The sequence below is a fragment of the Camelus bactrianus genome, chromosome 9 (genome assembly GCF_048773025.1).
Source record: "Camelus bactrianus isolate YW-2024 breed Bactrian camel chromosome 9, ASM4877302v1, whole genome shotgun sequence".
Taxonomy (NCBI): Eukaryota; Metazoa; Chordata; class Mammalia; order Artiodactyla; family Camelidae; genus Camelus; species Camelus bactrianus.
Window position 1 is genome coordinate 14,606,620 of NC_133547.1, and position 22,601 is coordinate 14,629,220.

The 22,601-nt window shown below is 42.9% G+C and overlaps 1 long non-coding RNA gene across 1 annotated transcript; it reads left to right on the forward strand.

The window, feature by feature from the left end:
• Window positions 1-15,866: 15,866 nt before the first annotated feature.
• LOC141578733 (uncharacterized) lies at window positions 15,867-22,459 on the forward strand. The gene is made up of 3 exons (XR_012509397.1): window positions 15,867-17,526; window positions 19,995-20,129; window positions 22,377-22,459. It is a non-coding gene; the product is annotated as an uncharacterized LOC141578733 (long non-coding RNA).
• Window positions 22,460-22,601: the final 142 nt, after the last annotated feature.

The following is a 22,601-nucleotide window of genomic DNA, read 5'->3' on the forward strand; positions in this document are numbered from 1 at the left end:
ATAATGACTTGGTTCCCGAGCATTCTGGCATGGTAACCAGTGAGCTTGGGGGACTGTGTGTGTGAAGCATGTGCAGTATGTTTAAGTCCGTTTAAGCTGTACTTTCACTGATGCTCGAATTGTTCCGTGCTTAGTATGTGGCATCCTCTTCCAGTTGCTCCTCTGTTCTTTTTTTTTTTTTTTTTTTAATGGAGCTACTAGAGATTGAACCCAGGACCTTGTGTATGCTAAGCATGTGCTCTACCACTAAGCTATACCCTCCCCACTCCTGTGTCCTTTTGATATGACCCCACTAGTCTGATCACTGTCTGCCACAACAGGATGTTCCAGGCTCATCTTGTTCATTTCCTACCTCCCACCTTGAAGTAGCCATTTTCCAAGGAGTCCTCTTTCCTTTTGGGATTTTGGTACTTTCCAAAATGGTATTTGCAAACCACAGTTGGGTCACTAGGACTGCTTCATTCTCCTGGTTGGACATTTTTTAGATAAACATACATTTTAAGCCATTTTATACACATTGCTCAAGTGCCTTCAGGAAGATTATGCATCTGAGTGTCTGCCCACTTTAGAAGAGATCCCAAAGCACCACATTCATCTAACCTTGAGAAAACATCACTGATGGGTGAAAAGTTGCTTTTGTTTTCATTTGCATTCCTTTGATTGATTTGTTCACGTATTTGTTGACCATTGGTGTTGCTTTCAGCATGGTACCTAAAATATAGTAGGTGCTCAATAAATATTGTGAGTTGAATAAGTCCATTGTAAGTTCATATCCTTTATTCATTTAATATTGAGGTAGTCATATTTTTCTTACTTAAAAGAGCTATTTTTGAAAGGAATAAATATGTATAAAGTTCCTAGTACAACGTCTGAAACTCACCAAGTGTTAGTTCCCTGCCTTGTTACTTGCCTGCATCGTCATTCATGTCTGACTTGGCTTATTTTTCTACTTTAAGATAAAGGAATTGAGAGTCAAAGAGATTAAGTAGTTTGTGCAAGGTGTCTTAAGTGGCGAATCCTAATTTCAAAGACAAGGGCAAGACAGGATAGGATAAAGGTCCATGTGTACAACTTTCAGAGTGTATGACTGAAAAGGATAAAAGTCGGTGTTTCTTCAGATAATCTGTAAAATGCAGTCAGTTCATGGTCCAAACACAGAAAGTGGCAATGCTAGGAACTAAGGTATGAAAGAGATTAATAAGGATCATTTTTAAGCTTTTTTTTGGCCTTACAAAAAAGTAAAAATGCTCAAATAGAATACAGAGAATATAGAAAAATGGGAGGGAAAAACACTTTTATCATACCTTACCCATAAATGTTATCATTTTTGCATATTTCCTCCCAGCTTCTACTTCTGAAAATACACGTTTTGTCTTTATTATGGAAAACTTCAAACATACACAAAACTAAGTATAGTACAGTGAACCCTCACATTCTCATCACCCTGTATAAAAACCACCAACTGATGGCCAGTAGTATTTGTCTGAAGCCACATCTACTAATTCTTTCACTGGATTCTTTCCAAAGTTGAACTCAGATGTTATATGATGACATCTGAAAATATTTCATTAATTATCTTTTTTTCTTTGTTATGGAACTATAGTCAGTTTACAATGTTGTGTCAGTTTTTGGTGTACAGCATGTTTCAGACATACATGTGCATACATATATTCATTTTCATATTCTGTTTCATTATAGGTTACTACAAGATACTAAATATAGTTCCCTGTGCTATACAGAATAAACTTTTTAATCTATTTTATATATAGTTTTTAGTATCTGCAAGTCTCAAACTCCCAATGTATCTCTTCCCACCCCCTTTCAGGAATTATTTCTTAATGGGACTTAAAAATATCAGTAAGAATTTATAATCCTGAGCCATTAGTAGGGAGAACAATAAAATTTTCTACCAAATCCAGTTTAAGCTGATTCTCATTGTGTTGGCAGAGAACGTTGTTTCATATGTATTCGGAGAATTAGGAATTTAGGAAAAGGTTTTCCTAGAAACAACATTCTTTTCCAAAGTTCTCTCTTTTCTTTTCAAAAAAGAAAAAATTTCAGACACAATTGTGGAATGTGAAGGGGTTTTTTTGTTTGTATTAAAAAATATTGACTAACTTGGTACAACTTTTAGTATAATTCTTAATCTTTGATGTGTTGAGAATTGTATCTGTTTCTTTGCTTGTAGGAGGCAGTCAGGTATTTGTTGGATGACTGAGTTAATAAATTAGGTTAATGATAGAGTATTTTTATGAGGAGAAGATGTAAGTGGAGAACCTTCCTTTCACAAAAAAATAATAAAAAAAAAGATATAGATGTGAAATTCCACACTTAGAGGTCACCATGCCTTAAACCCTGGCTAAAGAAGAATTTCATACGTCATTCCAAAGACTTCATATATTTTAATTTTGGAAATAAAGTTTGATATTTCATCTTTGTTAGATTCGTAAGCAACATTAATGATGGACCACGTTGCTTCACGACTCCAGCTAGAAATCCCACAGGCATCTCAAATGTAGTATCTAAAACCAGGTCTATCATTTCACTACCCTCACCTTATAGCCCCCAGATCCTCTTTTTCTTCCATGTTTCTAATACGTCTTATCTAATGATGTCACAGTCTCCCTAGTCTTCCCCGTCAGAAATAGGCTGTCAACTATGACTTCTGGTACCTTATCTTCCATATTGAAAATATTAGCTTTAGAATTGGGTCTGGACTCTATCACTAGCTAGATGATGATAACCTAGCATCCCTAAGCTTCAATTTGGGGCTCAAGATAGTACTTCAGGAAGTTACCATGAAAGCTTAAAACTGAAGAAACTGGCAGAGTTTCCAGTACATAATAAGCCTAAAACCAGAAAGGAAAGTTTGATATTACATAACAACTCAAAAGTTTCATAAGTTACAGAAATAACTGCAGACATACCTAAACAACTGAGCCATTCCTAGTCATAAGTAAGTTCCTCTAACTCGGTCCTTTCAGCGAATGGCCCCCCCATTGCCCACCTGGTTCCCCAAGCCAGACACTCAGGAACCATCCTCGGCCTCCCTCTCCCTGATGATTACGAAATCTCTTTTGCTTCTACTGCTAGGACATTTCTGGAACACACACCCCTTTCCTGAGTACCACAAAGAGGTACTTTAGGGTGACGGGTCCTGCAGCCAGAATTCCTGAGTTCAGATTCAAGTACTGCAGCGTTACTTGCCTAGTGGCCTTGAACCGGTTTCATAATTTGTACCTAGATGGTAATTTTCACGTGAGGAGATAAATGATCAATGCTTTGAACATGCCTGGGCCATAGTGAAGGTTGAGGACATTCACTTTTACTGCAATTCAGTTCAACAATATTTATTGAGGGGGGAGGGTATAGCTCAAATGGTAGAGCACATGCTTAGCATGCACGAGATCCTGGGTTCAATCCCTTATCTAAAATAAGTAAATAAATAGACTTAATTACCTCCCTCTCTCCCCCAAAAAAATTTTTAAAAAATTTTAAACCAATATTTATTGAGCACCTACTATATGCCAGGCACTCTTCTAGGCACTGGGGATACAGCAGTGAAAACAAACAAAAAGCCCCACCTTCATGGAGGCTGTATCCCAATGGGGGAAGAAGGACCACCATAAGGAATACATTTTGTAGCGTGTTGGAAGGTGTTGTGCATTAAGGTGCAAAAAGATCAGGGTAAAGATCAGGAAGGGGAGGGAGGTTGCAGTTACAGTGATTACTATTTACTATCATTACCAAGTATTTGATAATTTATTTAGATACATTCATACTTACACATGTTTTTTCTTTATTAATTAATGAACTGGTATTGTTACCATTTATAATGACTAAGTGCTAATTATTATGGAGTAAAATCAGCTCCCTCTTCCCTTCATGCCCACATTGCCGGGGGATGTGTAACAGCCCCATTTTACAAAGGAAGAAACAGACATGGGGTGGTTAAAGCTAAGCAAGCAGCAGGACCAGGATCTGAATCCACATTGGGATTCTTAGCAAGCCCAGTAAGATACCTCCAAAAGATAGTCAGAATATTAACAGGCAGTGGGAAAAAGCAAAACTGAAGTGATTTAAAGCCAGAACAGTCCTCAAGGCTAGCACCATTTAAGCACTTGCCGGGCCAGTCCCTGTGCCAGGCCTCCATTTTCAGTCATGCTCAACCACAGGGTTACAGACAGGACCAAACCAAAGCAGCTGGCTGTTAGGCTGAACCATGGCTTCCCAAAGATGACCACATCTTAATCCCTAGAATCTTATATGGCAAAAGGGACTTTGCAGATAGGATTAAGGGAAGGGTGTTGAGATGGGGAGATTGTCCTGGATTATCGAGGTGGGCCCACTGTAATCACAAGGGCTCTTAAAAAAAGGAGTCAGGACATCAGAGTGAGTATTAGGAGATGTGACAATGCAAGCAAGAGGCTGGAGTGGTTCAAGAAGAGGTCACAAGCGAAGGAATGCAGGAGGCCTCTGAATGCTGGAAAAGACAAGGAAAAGGACTACCCCTTCCAGAACCAGCCCTGCCAACATCTTAACTTTTGCCCAGTGAAACTGACTTTGGACTTTTATCTCCATAACTAGAGAATAAATTTGCATTGCTTTAAGCCAATCTGGTAGCAGAAAACTGATACAACAGCCAAAATTTGAAGGATATTTGTTTGGACAAAATTTCAGGAAGTTATTCCTTAATAAGTAACTATATTATAAAAATAAAATATTATATACTAAAAACAATACATTATAAAAGTATATTTTATATATTATACATTATATTATGATTTCTATAATAGTAGGCTGTGATGTTTAATAATATGTAAATAATAATTATGTTATCAAGAGATAACAAAATGATATATTGTTTTTGGGATAGTCTTGGGAAGCAAACTTGAAAAATATGTCTTAAGTCCTATTTATATGCTCACAAATGCTAGTGTAAAGTTAGGTACATTCGATATGTTTTCAAAATACAGAATAAGAAAACAAAGAAAAAGCTGAAAGGAATCAAATTTTCACTCTCCAAAATGCATAAGTAAAAGTAGAAATCTTGCCTTTAGGAAATAGTAACATTATCTTGGAAAAGCATCAGAAAGGCTTTAAAAGCATACATTATCAGAAATATAAACCTAGTTTACAAAACACTGGGACCATTTTTAAAAAGATGATTCTCTCTCTCATTGGATGCTCTTGGCACTATACACTTGTTTATCATCTTATTTTTGACCACAAGGTTCACAACTGTCTCTGGGTATGAGGAGGAAAGGAAGGAAGGAATGGTGACTACTAAAAGGCTTTTTGGAAATTTTCAGAAAAGTCTGCCCCTTTAGTCAAAGTTCTGAGTTTAATTTCATACTGGCACTTCCACTTAGTTATGAAATGAAATTCAAGAGAATTTTATCTACTGCTAGCAAAGTAAGTGTTCAACTGAATTTCAGTTACAAACTTTCAGAGCATTTTTTGGAAAGGAGGTTATCAAATGAGACTTTTAAAAAATCCAGATGTGCATCTTATTTGAACTAATATTAATTGTCCTTAGAATGGATGGGTTTATTATTAGAAGAAAAAGAATGATGACATGAAGAGATGTGTTCAAGTTCCACTGCTTGTGGAGGCATAAATGATGGAAATACTGAGAGACATGATTGATTCAGCAGACTTCTTGGAGCCACATTATAAAAGGAAATCAATGCAAGACTTTATAATGAATATTAGTTTAATGGTTTTATCAAATGTATAAAATTCAGTGAAAATGTCATGCCCTGGTATATTTCTCTGTAATTATATTATTGCAAAAAATTTTCATTAAAGATACATGAACAGACAGCAACCACCTGTTGATATGTCCAGAGGATGCTGTAATATGCTGCCCAGGTCACTGTTTCAGGACCAAAGCACTCAGTCCTTCATCTGCCTGGAGCATTGGCTAGCGATGCTTTGCAACCGGGTTCCTCTCAGTGAATGCTCTCAGCTAAAGAAAGATTTCCGTGTAATATCCCCTTCCCAGAGATCGCTTATACATGCATACATCAGACACTGTGAGTTCGGTTCCAGACCACCACAGTAAAGTGAATACTGCAATAAAGTGAGTCACACACATTCTTAGTTTCCCAGTGCATATGAAAGTTACATTTATACTGCAGTCTATTAAGTGTGTAATAGCACTATATCTTGTTTTTAAGTACATATCTTAATTTTAAAATACTTTATTGCTGAAAAGTGCTAAGCTTCATCTGACAACACAGGGTTGCCATAAACCTTTCATTTGTAAAAACCACAATAGCTACAAAGCTCCATAAAGTGAAGCACAATGAAACAAGGCATGCCTATATCCAATTACTAGTTGATGCTGGGGATTCCAGACCCATTGTCCCAACTTGGAAAACTCTGTGGGGCCATCCAGGTTCCACAGCTCACCTAGGCCTGATACAGAACACTCCAGGAAGAGGCCCTCCCAGGGCTGAGGTCCAGATGTTGTTGGAGAGGACATGGCATAGCTCACCGAATGGCAGAGAAGTGCTGGTGGATCTTGCTGGAAATCTGCCCTTTGGAACTTGTTGGAAATCCACCTCCAGTGTGTCAAGGAAAGCTGTTTGAGGGGAAGTGTCTCACCTGGGCACTCTGCTATAAAACCACCCAAGGGCCATACTAAGGAAAGCTGCTGGCCACCAGGTGTTGCTTGGCGGACATGCCCTGTGGTACAGAACCCGGGTGCTGGAGAAGCTGGGAACGCTGTCAGAACCTGGTGCTAGAGAAACTGCCCACACTGCAGGAGCTGGGCACTAGGGAAGCCAAGCACGCTGTAGGAGCCTGACAATTGAACACACTAGAACCAGGACACAAACCCTTTTTCACCCTGCAGTCTCTCTCCATCAACCTCTACGGGTGAAGCTTATCAACACACCAGCTGGCAAAGGAAAAACAGTTTTTCAGTGGGCCCATATTCACTTTCACAGAGCAGACAAAAGGGCAAATTTAGAGCTAAAAGGCAATAAATCAACAATCAGCACAATCGACCCCTTAGACTAATTAACATCGATATGCACCCTCTGCACACGTGCGAACCCCTATCCAACAGCAGCAAGAACTTCTTGTCTCTAACAAGCTATAGCTGTCCTCCTTCCAAATGAAGAAATTATCACTCTCTCCAAATGAGGAGATGCATGGACCCAAGAGTCACTGTATCCATCACTGGCTATATTCACTACTCCTCAAATTCTGTCAAAGTCTGACAGAATGCTACTCTAAGGCCCAATTGTAAATTAAGTTCCAACAACTTGCTTATAAAATAAAAATGAATGAAGGAGGCAGTGCGATCAGCGGTCCTGCAGATCTGTCTCTTGCTTCAATAGTGTTTGGACAAATAGACCCAGGAATGCCACTTGCTCAGCCGTTTTTTCCAGTCGCAACCTTCACAACCAGCCACTCTGCTGTCCTCGGCCTCCGGGACCAGCCAACACCATTTTTAGAGCTTAACTTCTTATTACCCATCAACCATGAGCTCCCAGATTCGTCAGAATTATTCCACCACGGTGAAATCCACCGTCAACCAGCTGGTCAACATGCATCTCTCTGCAGGCCTCCCACACCTACCTCTCTCTGGGTGTCTATTTCGGCCGCAATGATGTGGCTCTGGAGTGCGTGGGCCACTTCTGTGAACCGGCCGAGGAGAAGTGCAAGGGCGCTTGAAAATGCAAAACCAGCACGTCAGCCACACTCTCTTCCAGGACGTGCAGAAGCCATCCCAAGATGAATGGGGTAAAAACCAGGACGCTATGGAAGCTGTCATTGTCCTGGAGAAGAACCTGAACCAGGCCCTTTTGGATCTGCATGCCCTAGGTTCTGCCCACGCAGACCCACACCTCTGTGACTTCCGGGAGGGCCACTTCCTGGATGAGCAGGTGAAACTCATCAAGAAGAAGGGCGACCACCTGACTCACCTCCGCAGGCTTTCTGGTTTCCAGGCTGGGCTGGGTGAGCATCTCTCCCAAAGGCTCACCCTCAAGCACGGCCAGGAGCCTCTGCAACCCCGCGGCCTTTGTGGAGCCCCTCTGGTGTCAGGGCTTCTGCCTGAAGCCTCTCTCTGCAGTCACCAGGCCGCTTTTTAACCATCCTGGAGCCCTCTCCCAAGCCTCGGACCAACTAGAACAATAAAGCTTTTGCAGAAAAAAAAAAAAGGAAAGAGAAGAAAATATTAACATAAACAAATAAATACACACATATAATAGGGAAATAGAAAATAGCAAAGCCACTACAATCCTCACTTTTGTAACTGATCACAAGGCTGCAATTGATTTCTTCCACAGCCCATTCTGTATTTCCACCACCCTCAGCCAGAACCTCAGCTCCTCTAGGTTCGTCACCTGAGGAATGATCTGTTTTGATTGCTCCCAATAATGAACAGATGAAATTCAATAGCATGTTTATTGATCAAACATACTCATAGCCCCAGAGGAGGACACAGAATGCCATGCAGGGCCCCGAGGGGTGGCACTAAGGAATAGAGTGAGCAAACAGTGGCTGTGGACGGCAGGTTGTGTGGTAACCAGAGGATGGAGTGACCCCCAGGTACCCATGGGAGGATATGATTGGCACTCAAAGAGATTCTTCTGACTCTTACTAAAAGTGTTCAAAAATGCAGCAAGAATTGCTCAAATGAAGTTCATCAAAGAACTGAATTTTTGAAATAATATATTTTGCTCGAAGATTGGAGCTGTCATACTGAAATTTGTTGATTGTCTTGAGGGGCAATACTAAGTAGGTTAACTGAACTCAGTAATGAGACGCACATTTTTCTGCTTGAAAAGTAATTTCACTTGGGAAGTATTTTCAAAGCTGCTGATTTGACAAACAAAATTGACACGTTTAACTGTTACTCTGGGCATTCTTAACAGACTGCGTTGAAAGTACAGGGGAAATTATATGTTTCAACATGAGGAACATATTCAAGGACTCTAGAGAAAATTATTATGATAAGCAAAACTTAAAAGTAATCATCAACATTGTTGCAATATATTGGCAAGAATAGTGTTAAGATGGTTTGAATGAAATAAAACAGCAAATATTGTTTAAAATCCTGTCTGTTATATCTCATTTCTGTTTCAAACTTTAATCATTACCTTCCAGAAGAGAATTTTAAACATCAGAGAAAAATGTTTAGATAAAAGATTATTTTGCTTTACAAAATCCATACTCAATAATTATGTTAAACTTGCTGCCACATGAAGAGAATGAATATTATAACAAGTTTAGTTTGTATTGAAGAATGATTCATCTGTATTGAAGAATAATTGAAAGGCATGAAGTGTCACCATTTTAAGTAATATTAAAGAATAATATCAAGATACATGAAAAGTGTGTTGCTATTATTACATTTATGGCCAATTATTTGTGTGGCCCAGTATTTTCATCTTTGCACAAATTAAAAATAAAGGACCTGTTGATGGATGGATGGATAAACAAAATATGGTATAATGGACTATTCAGCCTTAGGGAAGAAAGAAATTCTGACACATACTTTAACATGGATGAACTTGTAAGACATTATGCTTAGTGAAATAAGTCAATACAAAAGGATGAATATTGTATGATTCCACTTTACATAAAGAACCTAGAGAAATCAAATTCATACGAACAGAAAGCAGAACAGTCCAGTGACGTCAGGGAAGATGGCAGAGTCAGAAGTGCCAGGAGTCCACTGCATAGACAATTGTACTTGCAAAATCTTTCTGCTGTAACTATTCTGGAATTCTGGAGTCTATTTGAAGGCTCATAGCTTCCAGAGGAAGGCTTGGCTGGCAAACTGTGGGAAATGTTCGTGTATTTCAGCTTAGTTGCTATGGTAGCAGCTACCCATCCCCTGTCTCCTAGCCCCGTGGCAGGCAGCCAAACCTGCATTTTTAGAGTGGCTTGAGGGAGCCAGTGGGGCAATGAGGACCTTGTCCTCCAAATATCAGGGCTCTGCATTTCTATTGCCAATTAGTGCTTCAGATCATGGAAATGCAGACGCAGAAGCAGGCCACCATTGTTGCAAACCCATGAGCTGAAGAAGCTTCCAAGAGTTTTAAAGTGACAGTACCTGTTTTGTTTTGTTTTTGTTTTTTCCCTTCATTTTGTCCCTTTTTCCCCTTCCAAAAGCTATACATTTAAAGAGCAGGGTATTCAACATCAAACCAATATACGAGGGGATTTAGAAAGTCACTGCATGTGCCCAGGGGAAAACACAAGCTCAGAAAAGACCTGAGAAGAACCTAAGCTTGTTGCTGAACCTGGACTTAGGTCTGCTCCCCACCAAGCCAATCTACTGGCACCAGGTTGTGGTGAAGGGAAGCTCTGAGTTTATCTGCAGGGCACCAAGCAAGGAGAATGGCCAACTTGCACTCGAAAGATCAAACTCCCCAATGGTTTTCAGTGAAGAGTTTTTAAAGGGAGTATGAGGGAAGGGCTTGCAGAGTATGCGATCAGCTTGTGCTCAGTTCTTGGATTGATTGTCATCAAGGTGAAGTTTCGAGCATCATCAATCTTCTGGCTTCAAGCAATCTGGGGTCTTCATGCTTGTGATGGGCAGTTTTCATCTGGTGGGGGTCTGGTTTCTGTACAAACAACTTAGGAATGTGTGTCAGACCTTTGTGTCTTTCAGGGAACTTGGAGTTCAGTGACTCTGCTATGTGGCTGATTTACAGTGTAAACTGCTACCAGTTTCCTGGCGCAAAAGCTGTCCTTTGTTTCTACATCTTCACATTTCCTAATTATTAACTCTTGAGCCAGGCTTTGACATTCAGGGGAGGCCTGGGAGACTAAAGCAAAAGCCTTTTACTTCAAAAGACAGGGACATGGGGGCTTGTGTACCGTTTCAAGCTCCATATCACCCCTAAAAAAAAAAACCATTAATTTCTTCATAGAATAAAATATCCAGTCAGTGTTCACATTTATCTATTGGGTCATATATTTTTTATATTTTTTCGTTTGTTCAAAACATACATATTTGTTTGTTCAAACCAGGACCAATAAATATTGTTGAATGAATTTGCTGATTTCAGGAACAAATTATCCTTTTGTGACTAGAGAAGGCTGGGTTTATTTTTGTGGTTTTGTTGTTGTTGCTGTATTTGGGGGTTTGGTGTTTTTGGTTTGTTTGTTTTTTGTACATACATAAAATAACATAGAATAGTTTCCCCGGAAAGGAACTCAGAGGTTCCTCGGGGAAAGAATTCTCTTCTTCCTGTTCACCTTTATGAAATTTAAACCATGTGAATTATTTATGATCTATTCAGTAACTGGGTGGACGAAAGTTTAAAGTTTTTTAAAAGCAAGTCCTAAAACATCAAACAGAATGTGGGAAGGTCCCTGTAGGAGAGGCTGGGGTTTGAGATCTGCCACAAGATGGCAGCAGAGTGACACCAAAGCTTGGTCTGGACTCTAGAAGGCTGCCTGGCTGGGAGCAGTCTCCCTCCCCACACACAACAGGCAAATCCTGGTGGGTTCCTGCCCACCGCTAACCCAAGCTGTGTGTAGCTGGGCTAAACCATGCCCGGATTCCTGACCTACAGAAACCATGAGATAATGTTTATTGTTGTTTTAAGCTGCTACATTTTGGGGTAATTTGTTATTTGGCAGTCATACCTTAGACCTCATACCATTCCATTCCACCAAAAACTATTTGGGTATGTATTTCTAAAATATAGGGACTCATTTTTTTTAAGAACACAACCACAATATCAATATCATATATAAAAATTTTAAATTATTTAATATAATCAAATATTCCAAGCAGTCTAGTCAATGCTACATGCTGAAGTATTTGGAGTAAGAACATTGATATCTGCAATCTACTTTGAAATGGATCAAAAGACAGTATGGATTGATGGACTGATAGAGGCATAGGTGGCTGGTTATGGGATACAGCAAATGTAGCAAAATGTTTATAGAATCTGGGTGGTGGGTACATGAGTGTTTACTAAAAGATTCCTTCACCTTTCCTGTATCTTTGAAATTTTTCATAATAAAATGTTGGAAAAGTCAATCATTGTTCAAATTTCCAAATGTCTCAAAAATGTCATAATTTTTTTTTGTTTATTCATATCAAGATCCGAATAAGGTCCAAATACTGACGTTGGTTGGTATGTCAGTTCCATGTGCTTTAAACCACAGTATTTTGGTGCCTTTCTATTACAGCCGTAAGTGTTTATGCCAATAAAGGGCGGAAGAGCTTACACCCCCAGTTGGCTCTGTAGCCTGAGTTTGAGCCCTTTTGTCCTTAAAGTTGAGGAATCCCTTCCTAAAGGAGACCTGAGGGATGGCAGCAGCAGCTTCTTGACCAGGGCTTCCTGACCAAGGTCAGTGCTGCAGGGTGTGTTCTCAACTCCACCCCTGCAGGGCAGACTCAGAACAGCTTTCCCAAGTCAGTGTTTAGAAGTCCTGGGAGTCATTCCCGCAGGACTAGCCTAGAAGCAAGAGCATGCAGCTAGTGCTGCTGCACAGAGCCCACCCTCAGGAGTGTGGGGTTTAATGCTCTGCGGTTGCCATCTGAAGATTCTTAATAATGTTATCTTTGCATTTGTGCTTTTGAAGTGAAGTCTGCTGGGACAATGGAGCAGGCACCAGGGACTTGGAGTCTGACCTGTATGCATTCTCTCCTCCCCCCACTCTCCCTCTCCCTGAGACAGGCACTTAGCTGCCTATTCTTCTGCCTGCTGGGGGCCTGGGCATAGGGAGGGTCAAGGTCCACCACACACATGGCCTCTGAGATCAGGGCAGGGTGGCAGCTACCCCCTCCTCAGCTGTCACTCTGTGGCACATTTAGCAGGTGACCCAGCAGGGACAAGTGTGCTGCCCACCTATTGTACTTAGTCCAAACTCATTCTGCTTGCCCAACAACAGGCCAGTAAATCTGGAGACAAGGAGTTGGGACAAGGAATAATGACTTTATTCGGAAAACCAGCCAACTGAGAAGATGGGGGACTGATGTCCTAAAAGGCCATCTTCCCCAAGTCAGAATTCAGGCTCCTTTTGTACTAAAAAGGGGAGGGGTTGTGCTTGGTTGTTGCAAACTTCTTGGTGTCAGAATCCTTTGGAAAAGTGTCAGAGCCCTGAGAATGAGCTATCCTGTAAATTTCAGGCTATAGGCAACATTCTTTTACAAAAGGTGCAGAACCAGTCTGACAATGCATAGGAGACAGAGCACAGGGTTACAAAGGAACAGCTCTAATATGGAGTCAGATTTGTTCTTCCCTCTCACACTTTGATCCAGGTTCCTGACTCTTCTTGGCAGGGAAGTTGCGTTACCCTGTAGGGAGCAAGCGTGTGTGGAAAGGAGAGATGCCTTGTTCGACTTCTCCACTTCTGGCCAGGGCACAACGAGTTGGTCCAGTGGCTGGTGGGAGGGGAGGAGGCCAAGGCCCAGCGTTGTAAGCACACACAAAGTTGCAGGGCAGGTCCCCCAGGTGACTGTGGGAGGGCATACTCACCCCTGGGTATCCCTTGCTCTAGAGAGCACGACACTGAATAGTAAATTAAAAACGCCATGACAGGTTAAGGGCAACCATGGAAGAAAGAAATCAGCTTTCTATTTTAGTATTTTTAATGGCGATTTTTGTCCCATGCCATTTGAATGAGGGTTCCCACGTTTTCATTTTGCACACAGCCCCATACATTAGGTAGCAGGCCTGCTTAGAAGGCACTCCTTCAGCCTTTCCAACCTTTCTGGTATCCAGTCTCCAAAGCGATTTCTACTTTCTTCCCTGAACACTTACCGCTGCAGATTACGGGGGTCAGCTGGGTGACTGGGCACATGTGCAGTCATTTCCTGGGGATGACCAGAAATAGCTAGATGGCTAGAATCCAGGAAAAGCACTGAGGTCCTGCTTTATTAAGTGGGTGGGAGGGACCAAGTTAGAGAACATTTGGATTATACTGTATTTCCTTAAACAAACACTGGTCAAGTCCACCCACGTACCGGGTGCTGGGGATGCAGCGGCATCCAGAGTCAACAACAGACAGATAAATAGAGCAGCTATGCTGTTCTCCAGGGGGGAGAACTGAGCGTGGAGGTGGGGTAAGACAGGAAGAAGCAAAGGCAGTTTCTATGCAGCGGAGTCATTTTGCACACATGTTTAACTTATGCAGAGCCAGCTCTGTGGATTCACAATAAACCAAAAGAGATCATGAAAAGTATTTATTTAAACAGAGAAAATTATCTTGCCCTTCGTTCCAGAAAGTCAGCAGCACACGCTCCCAAGTAGGTACGAGATGTGGGTATAATCAACTCCTTCCTTGGTTCCCATCTCTTACCTGGATGAGTGAGGTGAGTGCATTTTTCATACAACACGGTCCCTAAACCCAAAATGAACATCAATATTTAGCCAAAGCCGCAGTCATCTGTTTCAACATGGGAGGAAAAAGGACTGTTCTTGATGTTAATGAAAAATGGTATCTCACCTTCCAATGTGGTGCTGTCTCAGGGGACTTACATGGGAAGTTTTAACTACACGCTATTTTCACCTCAGGCACCTAACCCAGGTAAAAGGAGATGCCACAGCCCTGAAGCAGCCATCTGTTGCTGGTTCTGGCCACCCCCGCCCCTACCCACCACTGTTTCTGCTGCCTAGTCGTCCTGAAGTCCTCAGTCAGTGCTGACTGGACTTGGCCACTCGTGCCACACAGACCAACGACATGGCCAAGCACAGAAAGAGGATCTGAACCAATCAAGCTCGCGCATGCGCACACACACTGTCTCTCTCTCTCTCTCTCTCTCTCAGCATTCTGAACAAAAGCTATAGAAAAGTTGGTCAATAAGCTATTATCATCTGAAATGTAAAGATTGTGCCAAGTGGGAGGGGTAGCTCAGTGGTAGAGTGCCTGCTTAGCATGCACAACGTCCTGGGTTCAATCCCCAGTGCCTCCATTAAGAAATAAATCAATAAACAAACATAATTACCTCCTCCGCCCAAAGTTTTTTAAAATAAAATTAAAAAAAAATAACGATCATGCCATAAGGGTCACTAAAGAGATCATGGCAAGCCAACCTCATAGGGGAGCAGAAATGATAAATAAGCAGAACTTGATGGCTTCAGGACAGAAAGAAGCCGACAGCGTGGAATGTGACTGAATCACATGGTTAGGTTATTAATATTCACCTTCATTTACTTCATCGTGAAGGGGGACATGAGGTGTAATGGATCAGAGACAGATTTCTTGTGAAATGCCTCGAGGTAAATACTAAGTCCACCTTCGCCCTAGTCCTTCCTTAGTGTGATGTGATGAGATCAGGTCAACTGGTCTATGCTAGGAGCTGGCAGCCCCATAGCAAGAAATAAAGAAAGATCATTTTTCTCTGCTTGAAAAGGAGGAGGCAACTGTCCCACCTCCCTCATGAAAGTCCTCCTTATACCAGCTCTTCCATATATAAACAAAATCTCTCCAGCAGCCCAATAGCCTCAGGCATCCTAGCTTTTAGGACCTAGAGATGCCTCTCAGGTCTGGGGCGTCACTGTCTTTAACAGGTAGATACTGTTCCAGACTTCCTGGTACCTTGGGGCTTAATCTAGGCACATTGCCTGGGCCATAACCATTGCCCTCTTGTTGAAGTAAGTTTTATTACCCTCTTGAGTCACAGCTGATTGCTAGATAATGGTACAGATCTCGGCAGGGAGACCAGAAAGGAGACTGGTTCAATGAACCTGGAGAAGATCAGGTGGTCTGGACCAGGGTCAAGGTGCTGCAGAGGCCGGGAAGTGCACAGAAGTGACAGACCCAGGATTCCTCCTCAGAAATGAGGGACGGGAGAGTAGGGAGCAATGCTGAAGTTGGGCGCGTGCTTCCTATTCCATGAGTGGTGCAATCAAATGCCTACAAGGCAGGGAATATAAATGAGTGAAATAGATCTGAAATATTAGGGGTTGGTGGGGGCTTTGGTGAAGTGGAGTGTCATGTCCCCATGTCCTTATGTCAATTAGTTTCTGTTGGATAACAAGCCACCCAAAACTTAGGGACTTTAAATAATACATATCTACTATTTCTCAGGATTCTACAGGTTGGTTGGGCAATTCTGACCTGACTCAGCTGGGGCTTGGTGGTCTAGGATGCCCTCACTCCTGTCTAGTGATTGGCTTGATCTCAGCTAGAGCAGTGGGGAGTGCTGGGCCTGGCGCCACTTGTCACCCAGCAGGCTAGCCTGGGCTTTTTCACATGTTGTTGGTCCCAGAGTTCCCAAGAATATCAGCACAAGAGGGCAAGTCTCAATGCATAAACATCTTTTTTTTATACCCCATTAGTGTCAGAATGGATAATGTGTGATTGTTTTTGGCCAGGGCAAGTTATACGGCCAAGCTCGGGTTCAAGGGATCGCAAAATTGGGATGAGCTGCAAAATCATATTGCAAAAGGACATCGGGGTCGTTTCCCAATCTGCCACCCCCATTTAAAAGGGCAGTTGACTCTGCAGCTACAGCTGATTGTTGGCCTACAGGCCTGTGTTTATTTTTATATAGCTATTTGATAAATTGGCAATTCCTTGTTAGAAAGGTTGGTTCTAATTAACACTCCTTTCAGCCACATAGGATAGTCCTCATTTCCATGGCTTCACACATCCTGAAGGTCAAGTTAATGATGCTGTCTAGTTAATAAAGTATTTGGGGAAGGAAACTGGTATCTGCAATTTATTTCAAAATGTATCAAAAATAATATCTTGGAGAATGACTGTGCGGTACCGTAAACTTAATCAGGTGGTTACTCCAACTGCAGCTGCTGTTCCCGAGGTAGTAACTTTGCTGGAGCAAATCAACAGACTGGTACTTGGTATGCAGATACGGACCTGGCTAGTGCCTTTTGATCCATACCAATTTCAAGGATCACCAGAAGAAGTTTACTTTTACCTGACAGGCCCAGCAATATACCTTCACTGTGCTGCCTTGGGGCTGCATGAATTCTCCTGCTCTTTGCCATAATATTGTCCTGCCAAGATCTCAATTATCTTGACATTCCGCAAACCATCAGAATGGTCCATTATAAGAAAGACATTATGCTGATTAGTCCTGATGAGCAGAAAGTAGCAAGTACTTTAGATGCTTCAGTAAGGCATATACTCTATGAATGAGAGAATGGGGGAAAAAACACCACTGAAATTCAGGGATCCCCCTTCAGTGAAGTCTTGGTGGTTCAGCGCTCTAAAGCATATAAAGATATCCCTTATGAGGTGAAGGACAAGTTGCTGCAACTTGCACCACCTGCCACAAAAAAAGAAGCACAGTGCTTGGTAGGGTTTTGCGGGTTTGTTTGTTTGTTTGTCTTTTTGGTGGGGGTTAAAAATTGAATAATAGTCAGTTACAATGTGTCCATTTCTGGCATACAGCGTATTGTTTCATTTTTGTTTGATTTTTTTTTCTTTGGAGGCAACACATACCTCAATTAAGTGTGTTACTTTGACCCATCTTCAGAGTCACCCATAAGGTGGTTGGCGTTGAATGAGGACCAGAACAAGAGACGGTTATGGAGGCAGTTCAGGCTGCAGTACACGCTGCTCTACCTCCAGGTCAGACTCCTTCAACACTAACTCCTGTTGCATTTCCTCCTCTCCCTGAATCCAAGTCTGTTGTCCTCTGGCGTGTCCCTTATGATCAACTGAGGAAGCACAAACTTGAACCTAGTTTACAGACAGTCTGCACAGTACGCGGGTACCAGGCAAAAGTGGACAGCTGCGGCATTATAGCCTCTCAGGGATGAACCTGAAGGACAGCGGTCAAAACTTGAAGCAGTGCATCTGGTTGTCCACTATGTCTGGAGTGAGAGGTGGCCAGGAGTATGGATCTGTACTAGTTTATGGTGTGGGCAGACGGTGAAGGGCTTGGAAGAGCCAAGTGTGAAAGACTAGTGACAAGGAAATTTAGGGAGGAAGTATGTGAATGAACTTCTCAGAACATGCAGATCGTGTCTTGTGTGAATGCCCACTGAAAGGAATCCACTGCAGAGATGATTCTTTAGAATCAGGCAGACAAAATGACACTTCCGTGGATGACAGTCAGCCTCTTTCCCAAACCACCCCAATACTTGCTCAATGGGTCCACAAACAAAACAGCCATGGTGGCAGGGATGAGGTCAACAAGGACATCCCATCACCAAGGCTGGCCTGGCTACTGTTAAAGAAAGAACTGTCCTGACACTTGTTAAAATGGTCAGGCAGACTTTATTCAGGACAATCACAACAGGAATAGGGAGTACTACACGGAGTGTTTTTTGCAGGAGTGGAGAGGGATTGGGCTCAACTCTTGAACACAACAAGGGAAAGTGGGAGTTAGAGACAAGGAACAGGGGACGGAAAATTAACAAGAGGGTAAGAGTAATTTGTTGCTAAACTGATCTAATGGGATTCTGGCTGAAGGCAGGTCAGGGTGATCAGGTATTATGTGGGGGTATATGGTTGCGCGGGGCCAGGGTGGGTAAGGAATTTGGACAGATGTCAAGGATGAGCAGATATCAAGGGTGGGAGATTTTGGCTATACTGACTTAGCAGGATTCTTGCTACAACTGGATTCTATAAGGATGGAGACAGAAGTCCAAGGTCATCCTTAGCCAGGCAGAGGGCTCGGAGGAGTCAGACTCAGGTTTAGTCCAGAAAAGAATCTTTGTCACTACCACTACTGTCCAGTGCCTGATCTTCCAACAGCAGAGACCAATATTGAGTCCCAAATGTCACCATTCCCTGGAGAATCAGCCTGCTACCTGGTGGCAAGATGATTACATTGGACTTCCTCCATTATGAGAGGGGAAGAGATGGGTCCTTGCTGGAATCGACAGATATTCAGGATAAGGACTTTCCCTGCCAGTAATGCTTTTGCTACTGTCACCACATGTGGACTCAAAGAATGCTGATCCACGATCATGGCATTCTTCACAGCATCAGGTCAGATTAAGCCTCATTTCAAAGTGAAGGAAGTGCAGCAATAGGCCCAGGACCACAGAACAAACTGGTCTTCCCATGTACCTCATCATCCAGATGCAAATGAAAGGTACAATGGCTTATTAATGACTCAGTTCCAGCGTCTACAGTGCCAGCTGGGAAGCACCACCCTGAGAGGGTGGGATTCCGTCTTACAGGATGCACTGCATGCTTTGAATCAGAGATCACAGTATGATGCTGTTCTTCCCAGAGCTGGAATTTATGAATCAAAGGGAAGAAGTGAGTGGGAATGGCCCCCCTCACTATTATACCCAATAGCTCGGGGAGACAGTGGGCAAGACTGCCGTGGCGCCCTCTCCTTCACAGGTCCTCGCCTTGCCCGGACATCCAATACTGTGGAAAGTCCAGTCAGAGGCAGCGGGCAGACACGCATGATTTTCAGTCTCTGATCCCCAGTGATGCCACAGTATGACCCCTCGAGGGGGCACAGTCTGGATTACGCTGGGGGCTGCGTGTACAGCACACCCGGGTATTGGGCTGCTGGGCAGAGTTGCGCTGAATTCAGCCAAAGGCTGCTGCCGCTCCACCTCGTCAGAATGTACTCCAAACCCAGGGTCAATCATCCTCACGCTAACCTCCCAAAGCCTCTGCCATCAGCCTGCTGGAGCTGGGGCAGGCCTGGAGCCTGGTGGAGAGATGCGAGCGAAAAGGCCACGGTCCATTCCATCTGGGTCGCCAAAATTTGTTACTGATCCTTTCCAGTCGAGCCCCAACAAGGGTCTTTCTGCCTGATGTCACTGGCACCAACAGATCAAAGCTGAGGTTGGTTCTGAAGCAAGGGAAAGTTTTATTCTTTGATCAGAGTGGAGAGGTGTGAGCTCACGCTCTGGAGTACACACTCTCCCCACGACAGGCTGTTGGCAGGGTTGCTTTATTGGGACCTCCTCTGCGGAGGGAGGAAGGGCGGAGCCCTTGCGAGTAGGGCTCTGGCCAGCTGCTCACCGCCTCTGCACACGGCCCTCTATAGGCTGGTAAAACTCAACTAAGCACAAAAGAAGAGATTACACTGTTATCACCTAGATTCCATCTTATTTTCCCCACAGACTCCAGTGGTCTTTGCCGGTGATACTTCCACGCTCAAGAGTAAAGGTTAATGTAAAACTACAACAACTGAGAAAAAGCAGGATGCCTGAGGATTTGAACCCTTTGAGAACGAAGGAGTGAGTCAGCTCTATCAGGTAAAGAACTTAGAGCAGTTCAAGTGATGGCTGAGGGCGAGGGAACAAAGGAAAGGGTGTTTAAAGAAGGAAGCCTCAGATATCAACTCTGACCTCCTGACCAATCACAGAAAAAAAGACTGCATATTTCCTCTACACTTGTTACCTGCAGGGGTTTATTTGTATATATCAACCATTCTCTTCTTTCTCTTTCCTTTGTTTTTTTCACTTTTATACATGAGTTACTATACTGGAGGTTAACGTTACAATTTAGTCTTTAGGTAATGGAATATTCAGTGAGACTGACTAAATCTGAGAAGTAATACAATACTCCTATGAGTATAATACAGACTGTGATGGACACAATGGCTGTTGGGACTCTGAGTCTTCTCATTCCGGGAAAAAGTAAAACTTCTTCACTTGTAAGAAGGCTAGGTAAAAATAGAAAGTTTTTTTTGTTATTTTAAGGGGGTCCAAATGTGTGTAGACGGGTGCAGATGGGAGCTGAGTAGTCAACGAGGTGGACTGTGTCCATCATCTGTTGCCTCTCAGCTCCAAATGCTCCCTTCAATATGGGTTCTGTGATAAACAAGAGAACTCTTTTAGGTATGTCTCTTTTAAAGGCAGTACATTGTTAAGCTTTCTCAGTGGAGGGCACTGGAGTGACCACTGCAGGAGAAAGAGGCTTCTTCCAAGTTCCAGGGCCGGCAGGGGTGCAGTGTCAGTGGGGTGAGTGTGAGGACTTCCCACAGAACCTGCCCCCACCTCAGCTTGCCAATAATCTTTCCAGGGCCACCTACCCAGACTCCCTCGACAAGCCCCCCAAGCTGCACACAGCCACCTTCCTGGGCTCCCTCAGAAGCCCCTGTGCCCCCTGCAGGATGTCACCTGCTGAATTCCCTTGGCAAGCCCTTTGTGGCCTGCACCCAGCCACCTGTGTCCAGAGAGTCCGATAGCAAGCAGTCATTCCTTCTGCAAACACCCTCCATGACCTGCCCTAAAGGCCTCTGCCCTTGCTGGCACCCAGATGTCCACTGCATGACCATCAGTGGCTAACTGCCTGCTCCCTGACTGCTCTCCAGTAATTTGTCCAGCAACTTCAGACCTGGCTAAACTAGCAAACTTCTCTGTGATCCAGTGGTCAAACCATACCTTCCCCAACAAGGTCTAAACCCTTTCAGCTCTCTCCTTCCTTGGGTACCCTCCCTCGACTCTAGGGTACCATATAGGGTTTCCTTATATCTTATAGTTGCTCTTTTATCATAGTCAATAATTCTTGTTCTTAACTCCCTGTTTAACCTATTGGGTGATTTCTATCCCCTGACTGGACCCAGATTGCCACAGTGGCTGCACCAGTTTGCATTTTTACCATCAGTGTGTGACAGTTACAGTTGACAGGGTTGAGACAGCTCAACTCTACTGTACACAAGAATCATTTAGAATTAGATAGATATGGATATAGATATATCATTTTTTCTTAACCATTTTAGGGGAAGTTACAGGATAGGATACCCTTTTTACTCCCAAATACTTCAGCATGTATTTCCTAAAAACAAGGACATTCTGTTACAAAACCACTGTACAATCATCAAAACCAAGAAATTAACACTGTTGACTGTTACTGTCTAATCTACAGATTTTTAAATTTGCCCGTTGTACCACAAACCAAAAGAAGAAAACTTTTAAATGATTTTTTTCTAACCCAAGATTCAATCCATAAATTTTGGGTTGTTAGGTTTTTCCTTTTAAAGTCCTTATCTGTTAGAGATATATATTTAAATATGACATATGATGTTGGAATTTGCTTTAAAATACACCAATTAAGAAAAAGAGCTGAGTAGGGGAGATACATGAAAAACATGATAAGGATGACAATTATTGAAGCAGGTGATGGGTCCAAGATGGAGGTCCATGATACTTTTCTGCTTTTCTCTCAAGTTTTCCATGATAAAATGAAAATTAACTAAATATAAAAATATTTGATATATGAAACTTACCGTGGTAGAAATAAGGGCTTTTTTCCCCCTGCGAAATAACTGTTAGCTCGGTCATACTCTCACATGAGCTCATTTAATGCTTTCAACGAAACTCTGAGGAAGATCCTGCCTTAGTCCCGTTACAGACAGGAAACTTAAGGCTCAGAGATGCAATCACCCAGTCTATGTGGACAGAACAAGGAGTTCGAACCCCAGTTTATCTGAGCTCTCCAAAACCAACCGGGTAGGGAGAGACCCGAAGGGCCTGACTGAGGAATTGCACTTACCCCAGGCAGATGCCTCTTCGGGAACAACTCGAAAATTTATTCTCTGGGACCGCTTGCCTCTCCACTTGGACCAATAGAATTCCAAGGTGAGTTAACAGATGGGTGCTCTAACCATTTGGCGCGGGGGCGCGGGGGCGCGGGGGTGCGGGGGCGCGGGGAAGGGGTTGCAGCGTCGTCTCCGCCGGCCTATTGGACGAACCCGAGCGCGCCGCCGGGACAGCGCAGCCGTG